This window comes from Hibiscus syriacus, unplaced genomic scaffold (genome assembly GCF_006381635.1).
Source record: "Hibiscus syriacus cultivar Baekdansim isolate YM2019G1 unplaced genomic scaffold, ASM638163v2 tig00111393_pilon, whole genome shotgun sequence".
NCBI lineage: Eukaryota > Viridiplantae > Streptophyta > Magnoliopsida > Malvales > Malvaceae > Hibiscus > Hibiscus syriacus.
The window spans coordinates 685,900-695,896 of record NW_024063079.1 but is presented as its reverse complement, the minus strand read 5'-3'; the positions used below and the strand labels follow the sequence as shown (position 1 = coordinate 695,896).

Genomic DNA, 9,997 nt, shown 5'->3' with positions numbered 1-9,997 from the left:
CTTTCCATTTCTAGAAAGTTTAAACTTCTTTTTTCTCTCTCTCTTCAACCTTTCCTCTTTTAGTAGGAAATCTTCAAACGACATTTCATCATCGATCGTTGCTTCGTTTTCGACACCTCCCATACCATCATATTCCTTGCGTCATCCCGATACCACCGGTGTTTGCCTTGTCTCCGTTGCCACCGGACTCTCCGCCGTTCACGGTTGTAAACCGAACTTTGTAAATGTCTCAAAACTCCTTAAATTGAGCATAACTTTTTCCATAATTTTTTCGACTCCTGAAGGCCCCGATGTGCCCCCACGTGTCGCCCCTGCGCGTGGGGCTTGTCCACCGCCTAGTGGGCTTCTAGAAACGGGTTGACCCGACCCATCTGCCCGATTCGATCTGACCCGACCCATTCAACCCAACCCGTCTAGTCCAAACGAACCGAACATAACCAGTCTAGCCCAAACTAAATTGACAGTCGACCGTTGATCGACGATTCGAGCCCGTTAACCCGAAAATGCTTAGTACTTTTAGCATTTTCCTTATTTATTTGAGATTTAATAATGAAATTGATTCGGGAATATATTTTCATGAAGGTACTCGTAAGTTTTTTCAGATCTGCATGATATGCGTTCTTCGAGAGTTACTCGTAGGTTTCTGTAAATTGTTTAAATAAAGGTTATTATTATTCATATTAGGATTCTGATATAGATTTTTCGATTCGTAGGATCTAGTGCTGCGGCTGATAGTGATCGACAGACCCAGTAGTAGACTTTCTTATTAGACTACTCAGACCAGTACATGTGTGTTTCATAATGGTGTTATATTACTATTTTAAACTACTTATCTGAACTGTTTTAAATTTATAACGATATTGAATATTTTTATGACATGATACATGATTTTTTGAATATTGTTTATATGATATCTGATTTACCGTATGTTTCTGATATGATCTCTAGTTACTGTATTTATGTATCTGATTTCTGAATATGAAATATTTTCATGTTTTAATGAATTAAACTACTATTTTCACTCGAATACATACATATTTATTACTGTCATGAGAGGTATTATTGGAGGAAGTATCTCATGCCTAGTCTCTAACTTGTAAGACCTTACCGCAAGCTCCTTTGCTTTATGCACATGGTAATTCCTTACTGCATGTCATTATGCTATACGTATAAGGCCTTTACCGGGTGTACATGTAGGTGTATGGTTCTACGAAACCTACACATTCTAGTGGTAGGGGCAGTGTTCATATTTTTAAAACATGTTTGATGAAATATTTTTACTGAAGTATTTTATTTGTATGTTTTTATACACCGCAAGGAGCACACTGGTTTTTAGTTCATTCTGTAAATTTTAACATTTTCAAATAGTAGCAGACAGTAAACTAACAGACTTGACATCAAGAGGACTGACCACTTCTCATTTTTTACCACTGTATACCCTTTTTATTATACTTTGGTGACACGTGTTTTTGCTACTATTTTGATATATTTGTATTAACGATATTTTGTTATATATATGTTTTATACGGTTTTTTCGATATATGTATATATATGTTTATCGTATGAATCTCACTATTGGTTAGTTTCATATTATACTATTATATGGATTTCAAAGTTGTTTTAAATATGAAAAGAACTTCTGAATACGATATGTGACCGCTTAGATTTGGTCATAACGTTCATGCCAGATCTAGGGGCTACGGTTTAAATATTCAATTAAATGCTGCAGAGAAATGGTGAGCTGAAAGCCACACTATCTGAGTATGGTAGTTTAGTTGGTTTGAAGTTAGAACTTTGACTTCAGTTATACATCTTTAGACATCCAACTTTACCATGTAATGTTCTTATTATTTAAAATATACTTTGTTACATCAATCCGTTGTAGTTTAGCTAGTTAGGATACTTGGCTCTCACCCGAGAGACCTGGGTTAAAGCCCCGGTAACGAAATCTAGTCTTTTTTAGTAAGGGCATTCATTTTTCTCGTGAGTAATATTACCACTAACCCATCGACTGTTTCCCTGGGCATTATTAATCATCTGCTCGTAATTCCTCTGGAAAAGCTTAATTCTTGGGCAACAATCATGGCCTTTTGCAGACAAAGCTTAAACTATTACGACTACCTATCTTGATGGTTAGGATCTCTGAAAAAGTGTTTTGTTAAAAGAGAACCAAAGACATGATAATAGAATATCATCACGGTTCCAGGGGTTGTGGAAATTTGTATTTCACTACTGAATTTGTATCTTTCTCTTGGTTTATATCCTGCTAAGTCGATAGTTGACATTTTTTTTATAAAACCTTAACCTTTAACTGCATCGGACTGTCATGTAGTTGCTGTGGTGTAGTGGTTATCACGTCAGTCTTACACACTGAAGGTCCCCAGTTAGATCCTGGGCAGCAATAAGTTCTTGTCTATCTTCAATGTTTTGCACTCCTTCACTCCTTAATGAACTTGTCTAATCTCACTAATTGGTTGCATGGATCCGACACTTATTTCGATACCCTTTTTCGTATATATAAGTTGTTGACTTTCCTCTTGTGTTACAAGAGCATAAGCCTCTGCTAATGTTGGTGAGGGCTCAGTGTTAAGAATCAGTGATCGAATAACATTATGTGGATCATGCATACCCATTAAAATTGGTGAACCCTCTCCTGATTTTTCCTTTTGGCGAAAGGGTCTTATTTGCACCACCCACCACGTTTGAATTTAGGAATTTGTGAATATGATCCACCCTCATTCCAAAGACATTTAAGTGATAATATGACATAATATCGTAGTGTCATATTTTTTAAAGGATCAAAAGTTAAAGTTCCAGGGTCAAAGAAAAAAAAATTATCAAATGGTTTGCAGGTTTTGGTATATGTTCAGGTCGTGGTTTGCGGGGATTAAATTTTGGCACAAGTTCGAGTTGTACTATGATGTTTAGGTTGTATCGGATAATGGTTGTTCTGCTGTGTTTTTGTTGGTGCTTTAATAAAAGTTATGGGTACTCTTTTTTCTTTCCGTTGTCTAGAATGGATCTCGACTCGATCGAGTTATGAGATTATTTTTAAAGAGGTCTTATATGCCTTTCAAAAAAAAATTAAGGACTATATTACTATAAACTACTAGGTTTAGGGACCAAATGTTACAAAATCAATCTTAAAAAACCCTTATATAGGCCTGACCAAACTTATCGGACTAGATAGCTAGATCTTTAAACAAATATACATTAGAAGGAACACTAAAACTGAATGGTACATCCAAGAATTCTATTGTATTAACAAACAATATATTTCTATTTTATCTTAAATTACATATAAAAATATTGATTTATTTATTCAATAATAAATAACAAACAAACCAATTTTAAATTTTATCATATTTATGTATAAAGTTTAAGATTACTGTAAAATACAACACATGTAAATCCTATCCATTTTTCTCGTCAACTGCTTTTAGTACCAATCCTTATATAAAGGTCTCGTAATACTTAGTTTTCATCTCATCAAATAAACTCTTATTTTCTCTCTTTTTATCGATCATTCATTTTGTAAAATAGCATTTAAAATGACACAAGTCACTCGTTCATCTATTTCAACTCTTCTAATTCTTCTATGGATTCTTCTAATAACAGGTTTTTTCTATCACCCATTTTTTTTTCAATTTTTTATCTTCTGAATTAATTATTTGATTTGTTATAATTTTAAGTTAGGACTAGTACGATATATACCAGTAGTGGATAAACTACACTAATGGTCATTAAACTTTAAGGATGCCTGTACTTTGGTCATCGAAATCAAAAAAATTCATTAGAGTCAAGCTTGGAAGTTATTACATTATTAACAAAAGTGATATTTTGGTTAAATTGTGGTTGAATTTGTTATAATTATTTTATGAAAATAAATTAATTATAGTATAAATTATAAAATAGTATAAGAATATATTTATAACATCAAGCAAAATCTATTAATTTTATAAAAAAATAATTATAATTTATATTTAAAACTAAAAGATTAAAGTAGTAATAATAACGTATTAATTATAACTTAAATTATAAAATAATTTAAGAATACAATTATAACATCAATTAAAATATATTTAATTTTATAAAAAAAATAATGAAGAAGAATAAAAAAAATAAAGTTAAAAGATTAATGAAGGAGTATAAAGATAATAACATATTAATTATAATTTATAATTTATGTTATAAAACTAAAAGATTAATAAAGAATAACTGATTTATTAATCATAAGATTATAAAATTATTATATTTTAATTAATGTTAACATATATTCTTATAAATCATGTTATAATTAATATATTTTTCATAAAATAAATATAATAAATTCAACCATAGTTTAACCTAAATATTATTAATGTAACAACTTTTTAGCATGGTGCAATTGTTAGATGTTGGACCATCTTCCTAAGAGATCAGGTTTGAGCCCTTTCATTTGTAATCCATAATTTTCATTTTTATTTTTCTACCAATCAGACTATAACATTTGTTCTTATCTTAGTAAAGTGTATTAATTTGTTAAAGAAAATTACATTTGGCATGCTGACTCAAACATGATCAAAACAAAAGCATAATAAAAGTTCAATGACTCTAATGAAGGTTTTTCGAATTTGGTGATTAAAATGCAAGCAACCTAAAATTAAAATAACTATTAGTGTAACTTAATCAAAGTTTCACTCACCGTACACACACACACACACAAATGATTTATATTTACATTTCATCTAACCCTTTTGGCATGATACCCTAATAAAGAAGATATGGGGCCTATAGCAGTAAGGGGTGAAACATGCAAAACTCCAAGCGGTAAGTTCAAGGGGGCATGTTTCAGTGATGAGAACTGTGAGCATGCCTGCAAGACCGAAGGCCACGAGGGAGGAGAATGCTACGGTTTTATGCGTCGATGCATGTGCACTACCACCCACTCTTGTTTCTAACCAATCATTAGTTTATTTGGTTTGTTCTTGAGGATTGATTGAGAGATTCTACCAAACAAAGTTTCTATATTATTTTAAATAACATTTAGTGATGTTTACATCTTTCTCATCCTCTTATATATTTCATATTTCTTTCGACTTAATCATCTTGAAAACAACCCTTTAAACAACACAATTGATTTTTGTCATTTAAAATGACCGCCCTCTTCTAACTCCCTCGCAACAAATTTTTCACTAGACTTTAAGCTTTACATAGTATCAAACCAAAATGATTTTGTAACTATCTAGAAAATAAAAAAAAAGTCCAATTTATTAAATGGAATTTACACTTACCATGACTCCCAACAATTGTTTTACTATAGTTTATGCTTTATAGGATCCGACAACTTTCATTTTTTGTGTATACTTCATACGCATTGTAATTTTCAGCATATGAAAGACTTTATGAAGTCATCCTGGAGTTGGAAAAATATTGACTGGAGTCTTAACATTCAATGAGTATCTTGTACTTCATAAAAATCGGGGACAACCTAATTCGCACATAAGGTTACATATCTAACTTTCAACCAAACGACCTCATTAGTTAAATGAATGGTTGACGAAAACGGGTAAAGAAAACGAAAGAACACGAGAATTTTACGAGGTTCGGCAATGTGCTTACGTCCTCGGTGCCTAGGCGGCGCTAGAATTTTATTCAATGATATTTTAGGTCTAGGTTACATCTCTATTTATAATAGAAAACCCTAGTACATAATTACAAAATCAACCCTGTACCGTACCGCGGGGGCTACGCCCCCGCACCCCCAACCCACATAATTTGTAACCCCACAACGAGACTTTATTTGTAAGGACAGTTGATGTTCGCTTCGCTCACTCCGCTCCATCTCCTGTCCTCTTTACTGGTATATTTATGAGCCATACCTAACAAATCTCCACCTTGGTGAATATCCTGCCCCTTGGAAACTTCAATGTGGGTTGGGTTACCTTGCTTCTTTAACAACTCGAAACATTCAACAAGTCCAAGCAATGCTTGAACTTGTCTGTCGTAACTGGCTTGGTGAACATATCAGCGGCATTCTCATCAGTATGTACCTTCTGAAACAAAACCTCTCCAGATGCAACCAACTCTCTGATCTTGTGGAACCTTACATCAATATGTTTAGTTCTAGCACGATACACCTGATTCTTAGCCAAGTGAATAGCACTTTGATTATCACAAAGCAACTGAACTCCACCTTGTTGAACACTCAACTCCTTCACTAAACCAGTAAGCCATAAAGCTTCTTTTGCAGCTTCAGCCGCTGCCATGTATTCAGCTTCAGTTGTAGATAGTGCCACGACAGATTGAACAGTAGACTTCCAACAAATAGGCCCTCCACCAAGAGTAAACACATACCCTGTCGTAGATCTTCTATTATCCAAGTCACCTGCATAATCTGAATCCACATATCCTACAACCAAAGGATTATCCCGCTGACTCCCAAAAACAATTCCATGTCCCACAGTACCCTTTAAGTACCGAAAGATCCACTTGACTGCATCCCAATGTTGCTTACCAGGTTTAGACATGTACTTACAAACTTGACTAACAGCATGAGCTAAATCAGGACGAGTACATACCATCGCATACATCAAGCAGCCAACAGCATTAGAATACGGAACCTTTGCCATATTTTCAGCTTCCTTATCTGTCTTAGGGCACTGTTCTGATGAGAGCTTAAAGTGATTCGCCAATGGAGTGCTAACTGGTTTCGCGCTGCTCATCGCAAACCTTTCTAGCATTTTCTCAACATAACCCCGTTGAGATAGCCGCAGTTTCCTTGAGTCTCTGTCCCTGCAAATTTCCATTCCAAGAATTTTCTTTGCAGCACCTAAATCTTTCATATCAAATTCCTGACTCAATAAAGTTTTCAAACCGATAACATCATCCATGTTCTTCGCAGCAATCAACATATCATCAACATACAGTAATAGAAAAATAAAAGAACCATCATCAAGGCTCTTAACATAGACACAACAATCATACTCACATCGGTTGTAGCCAATCTTGATCATATAGGAGTCAAACCGTTTATACCACTGTCTCGGAGACTGTTTTAACCCGTACAAAGATTTCTTCAATCTGCAAACTAAATGCTCGTTTCCAGGTTGAGTGAAACCTTCAGGTTGCCGCATGTAGATCTGCTCCTCTAAATCACCATGCAAAAAAGCAGTTTTAACATCCATCTGCTCTAAATGCAAATCCCAACTAGCCACCAATGCAAGTACTGCTCGGATTGAAGTGTGCCTGACCACAGGAGAAAAGATTTCATCATAATCAACTCCTTTCTGCTGTGAAAAACCCTTCGCTACCAAACGAGCCTTGAACTTCTCCCCCTCTTTTTCTGTTACTGCTGGTTTCTTCTTATACACCCATTTGCAACCAATCGGCTTCTTACCCTCAGGAAGGGGAACTAACTCCCATGTGCGATTGTGATTCAAAAACTCCATCTCCTCAACCATGGCTGCCATCCACTTGTCGTTTTCCTGACTAGTAACGGCATCATAAAAAGTAAATGGATCATCACTGCTAACAGTAAGTGCAAAAGATACCAAGTCTTCAAAACCCAATCTGTTCGGAGGCTTTATATTCGTCCATATCACCCTGTCTCTGGCGAGACTATAATCCTGCAAATCATCCGTAGTGGAACCACTAGAAGTCGGTTGAGAAGTTTCTGGTTTCTCAACTGGAAACTGCTCGAAATCCACCACTGTCGTGTCTTGCTTCTGCTGCAACATGGATTGTTCATCAAAAACGACATCTCTACTAATCACAACTTTCTTCGCAACTGGATCCCAGAACTTGAATCCTTTGACACCTTTCTTGTAACCCAGAAAAATGCACTCCTTCGATTTTGCATCAAGTTTGGATCTCTCATCAGTAGGTACATGCACATAAGCAGGACAACCAAAAATCCGTAAGTTATCAAAACTAACATCATGACCAGTCCATACCTCTTCTGCAACTTTCCCAGCCAGCGATGCCCTTGGCGATCTGTTGATAAGGTAACACGCCATGTTAACAGCCTCAGCCCAGAAGTGTTTGGGAAGCCCCGCATTCAACCGCAAACATCTGGCTCTTTCATTCAACGACCTGTTCATTCGTTCCGCAACACCATTCTGTTGTGGTGTCTTGCGCACTGTAAAATGCCTCTGAATCCCATGCTCCTTACAGAATTGTAGGAACTGTGAATCTGTGTACTCCGTACCATTGTCAGACCGCAAACACTTGATTTTTCGTCCTGTTTGGTTTTCTACCTCAGCTTTCCACAGCTTGAACTTCTCAAAAACTTCAGATTTCTGTTTCAAAAAATACACCCAAACTTTCCGTGAAAAATCATCAATAAAAGTAACATAGTACCTAGATCCACCCAAAGACGATGTCGTGGAAGGCCCCCATACATCAGAATGCACATAATCAAGAATCCCTTGAGTTGTGTGCTTCGCAGTCTTGAAACGGACTTTAGTCTGTTTACCAAGAACACAATACTTGCAAAAATCGAGCTTACAGCTTTTGACACCATGCAACAAGTTTCTCTTATGTAATTCTGCCATACCACGTTCACTAAGATGAGCAAGGCGCATATGCCACAATTTTGTCGTATCATCACAGGACTCAACAGAGTGAACTCCACCTGCAACGGTACTCCCTAACAATCTGTAGATATTCCCTGCAGTCATCTTGCCTTTCATCACAGTCAATGCTCCTTTAACAATCCGAATGGTTTCCCTATCCTCGTCAGCCTTAGGGATAAAACCATTCTTGTGCAAAGTGCCCAAGGAAATCAAATTCTTCTTCAAGTCTGGGATATGTCGAACACCACTCAACGTCCGAACGGAGCCATCGTGCATCTTTATTCTGACATCACCAATACCAACAATATTGCAACATCGATCATCACCCAAATAAACCGAACCAGAATTAACCGGCCTGTATGTCGAAAACCATTCCCTATTTGGCGTGATGTGATAAGAACATCCAGAATCAAGAATCCAAGCATCCGTCAATTGTGTCGTTGAAATAGAAAGCATATCACCCTCACTGCAATCAGAAGTATCATCCTCGACCACGTTCACAGACTTGGATGAGCCATCACGCTTCTCATCAGTCTGCTTTTTCAACTTCGGACAGTCTCGCTTCATATGTCCCGCCTCCTTGCACTTGTAACAGTGAATCGTCTTCTTATCCCTGGATTTGGATCTGGAATTCCGCTTCCCGGACCCTACCTTCTCTGGCTTCCGTCCACGATCTCGATTACCCTTGACATATAAGCTATCGACTTGAGAGCTTTCCCCTGCATTCTGCTTCCGCTGGTTGTGAGCCAACAAGGCTGCAGTAATCTCCTCAACGTTGATAGTCTCTTTCCCATATGTAAGAGTAGTCACCATGTGTTCGTAAGAGGAAGGCAACGAACACAACAGAATCATCGCTCTGTCTTCATCCTCAATTTTCACATCAAGCCGAGCCAGATCAGAAACGATTTGATTGAAGACATTCACGTGTTGCGCCAAATCGTGATCGTCCTGCATCTTCAGCCCATACAGCCGTTGCTTCAGATACAGTTTTGTCGTTAAGGATTTGGACATAAACTGACTTTCCAACTTCCTCCAAATTTCGTCTGGAGACGATAGATGCATGACATGATACATGACCTCGTCCGCCAAGCATAATCGTATGGTTCCTGCCGCTCGCTGCTGCAATTCTTCCCAATCTTCCTCATCCATCGACGCCGGCTTTGTAGGTCGCAAAGCCTTCAAGATCCCTTGCTGCGCCAATAGATCCTTCACCCTCGTTTGCCATAATCCGAAGTTACCCTGACCATCGAATTTCGCGACTTCGAATTTTGCTCCTGACATCTGATACCAATTGTTGACGAAAACGGGTAAAGAAAACGAAAGAACACGAGAATTTTACGAGGTTCGGCAATGTGCTTACGTCCTCGGTGCCTAGGCGGCGCTAGAATTTTATTCAATGATATTTTAGGTCTAGGTTACATCTCTATTTATAATAGAAAACC

The 9,997-nt window shown here is 36.9% G+C and overlaps 1 non-coding gene across 1 annotated transcript; it reads left to right on the top strand.

Moving 5' to 3' along the window:
- The first annotated feature begins 2,331 nt into the window (after positions 1-2,331).
- Positions 2,332-2,404, top strand: TRNAV-UAC. The gene has a single exon. It is a non-coding gene; the product is annotated as a tRNA-Val (tRNA).
- Positions 2,405-9,997: the final 7,593 nt, after the last annotated feature.